Here is a 3,216-nt window from a genome sequence, read left to right as displayed (position 1 = left end):
CAAATCTTCAAGTGTGCATTGCTTCAAAAGCAAATTCCTTACTATGCACATCTTCTGGGGGAGTTCTTCTATATCTTGCAATCAAATTCCTCAATATGAGTATTTACACTTCATATGTTATCCCCGTTGAAAACTTAACCTATATTGTCATCAATCACCAAAAGGGGGAGATTGTAAGTGCATCTAGTGCCCCTTAGTAATTTTGGTGTATTGAAGACTTATAGGTTAAGGGACTAATGCGTTTTTGAGTGTACACAGGTCTAAAAGTCTATGAGGAGTTTGATATTTACAGAGAAAGTCGACCCCTAAAAATGAAGTTCTTCGACTAAAGACTTTGAATCTCTGAAGACTTTCTGAAGACTTTGAAAGTGAAGAAATTGGTGTGACCGTGAAGACTTGGTATTCATTCGAGGAACATGAAGCGTGAAGACTTTTGTTTTCGTAGTTTCATTTTCTCTTTCTTGAGTCATAGGAAACACCGTACTGTTAAAGGGGGTCGAGGAAATACTAAGGAAAAATTTCCATGTGATGCTCAACTCAAAATCCTACACCTACCAATCCCTTCGAGTGAAGCCATTGGAAATCTCATACAGTTCAGTCAATTTCTTCAGTGACAGAGACGAAGTTCTTCTGGTCTCTGAGGAATTTGTTCTGACTGAGGAGTCAGGAATTCGCAGTGCGGATTACCTACACAGTGAGGAACATGATAGCCCTGAGGATTTTGCTACTCAAAATTCCGACCGTTGATGTGCTATGCGCCAGCTGTCCCAAAATATCTATCCACCTAACGGTCATATCATTGAAGGGCATTTATGTCTTATCATGTTGGGCTGCTCCCTAGGCTATAAATAGCCGCCCCCTACAACCACTAGCTGGTTGGCTGCTCCCAGAGAAACTAACACTTGTCATTTGAGAGCAACCCATCCTCCGAGGACTTTGAGTGAAAATCATCAAGTGAGGAAAAACCAAAACCCAAACCCAAACACCTACAAACCCCAAGTGATTGAGCATCACTGAAGAGATTGATCCTGCGTGGATCCAACGCTTGTTACCTTTGAAGACTGTGCTTCTTCCAGACGGTTAGGCGTCATGGTCTAGAGCATCCAAGAGGAATTGTGGATCGTCGAGTGACCAAGTTTGTGAAGGTTCAGAAGTCACCTGAAGACTTACCACGAGTGATTGGATGAGGTCTGTGTGACCTTAGTTCAAGGACAATACGGTGAGGACTTGGTGTCCTAAGCTATGTGCTCGGGACTGGGTGTCCGGGACTGTGTGTCCTCGAGTTTAAATACTCAGCCGCTCCAACCAGACGTACAACTGAGACGGCAGTTGGAACTGGTCTACCAAATCATTGTCTTCACCAAGCTTACTGGTTCCATTTCCTCAACTCTTTCATTTCATCATAACTGTGTTGTGTACTTGTTCATATATGTGTTTGAAGACTTTAACTGAAGACTTTCTCAATTTCCTCAGTTCAATTTCTTTAGTCTGTTTGTCTTCATCCTGTGTTATCATGTGCTTACGCTTCCTGTACTATGTGTCTGTCTTCATTTCATCATGGTGACTATGCTTGTGTTTTGCTATGTTCAGTTTTGAGTACTTATTCCGCTGCTAGTAGTTCTTCATTAAGGAATTTCCTCACCGGCAAATTCCTCAGTGAAGAATTTCATAAAAATCGCCTATTCACCCCCCTCTAGTCGATATAACGCACTTTCAGGGAGGTTCATCATGGTCATGGCCGCGCTTCATCTCGGGCTCCTCTACCAACATGGCCGTGCTTCATCTCGGGCTCCGCTGCCAGCACGGCGTTGGCCTCCGGAAGCTTGAGCAGGGAGAGGTGGCCCTCTTCAGCCCTTGCACACTTGTTCGCCAGGTTGAACATCTCCAGGGTCAAGCACAAGTCGTCATGGATGGCAAGCTCTTCTTTCATCTTGACGTCCCTGACGCCATCGGTAAACACCTTTGGGATCTTGAGGCAAACATTCGTGAAGCGTTGTATGTACTTGTGCAAAGTCTTCCCTGGCTGCTGCTTCACGCGTCGTAGGTCCTTCACTACAGGGGTGCGGTCACGGGTGCCCTGGAAGTTGATGATGAAGCACTCACGAAGCTCATCCCAGGAGGTGATCAGCCCCTCCAGGAGGTGCAGGAGCCAGAAGTGCGCGCCGTCCTTGAGGGCCATGGGGAACATGTTCGCCATGACCTTGTCGTCACCATTGGCCGCCTCGTTGCTCAGCGAGTAGAGCTAGGGTAACTCCGCAGGGTCGGGGGTGCCGTCTTAGGGTGGAGGCAAGTCTGGCTTGAACTTGCCAGGCCAAACGATGCGGCGCAGCTCTGGGGTGAAGGTGCGGCAGCCTGCTGCACTCACAGGCACAACACGCATGAGGGGGCTCGTTCTTGACGTCCATGCACCACAGCCTCTTGCGGCGCGAAGTCTTGACGTTGGCGTGGTGGTGCAGGGAGCGCACGGGTGTCACCTTGTGGTCGTTGCACCACCTGGAAGCTTGCTTCATCCTGTGCCGGCTCGAGGTCGGTGCCGCGCAAAGGAGGAGGAGGCATGCTGTGGGCCACGTTGCCCACCTGGGAGGGCGGGGGATGGAACAAGTGGGATGGCGTCGGGGCCTCGCTGGCAGCATTGACGAGCTTGGTGATACGGCCGAGCCAGCCGTCATAGCCCTCATCGGTGGGGCGGTAGCCCACCAGCTCGCACACCATGAGCAGCACGGCCTGCGCGTTTGTCGGCCCGCGACGAGCGTGGGAGGACGACACCGTGGTGGGACTGAGGAACGGAGTGGCGGTGCGGCCTCCGCGCTGCACGGAGGGTGGCAGCGATGAGTCCTGCTACTCGTGAGCAGCAAGGTCAGTGGCAGTGTTAGCGGCGGGGAGGTAGAGCGGCGCGGGACGCCACGGCCCATGGGCGCCGTCTGGGCGACGCGACCAGCCCGACGCTCGGCGGCCGTCAGCCATGGAGCGATGTAGCTAGAAGGAGGATTTCAACACCTACCTGGCACGCCAAATGTCAGAATTGAGGCTCCCCAGAGCCAACTAGGTTCGAACTCTAGGGCGTGTGCGAAGATCTAAACTAGCCCCAGCCTCAAGCTCACCATCCCACGGCCTTGCCTCGTCGAGTTCTTGTGAGCGGGGAAGAAGATGAACGCAGAGATTTACCCAGGTTCGGGCCACCTTGCGATGTAAAACCCTACTCCTACTTTGTGCTGG

Source organism: Triticum urartu, chromosome 5A (assembly GCF_056163025.1).
Source record: "Triticum urartu cultivar PI428250 chromosome 5A, HENAU_Tu73, whole genome shotgun sequence".
Taxonomy (NCBI): domain Eukaryota; kingdom Viridiplantae; phylum Streptophyta; class Magnoliopsida; order Poales; family Poaceae; genus Triticum; species Triticum urartu.
This window is presented reverse-complemented; position numbering follows the sequence as displayed.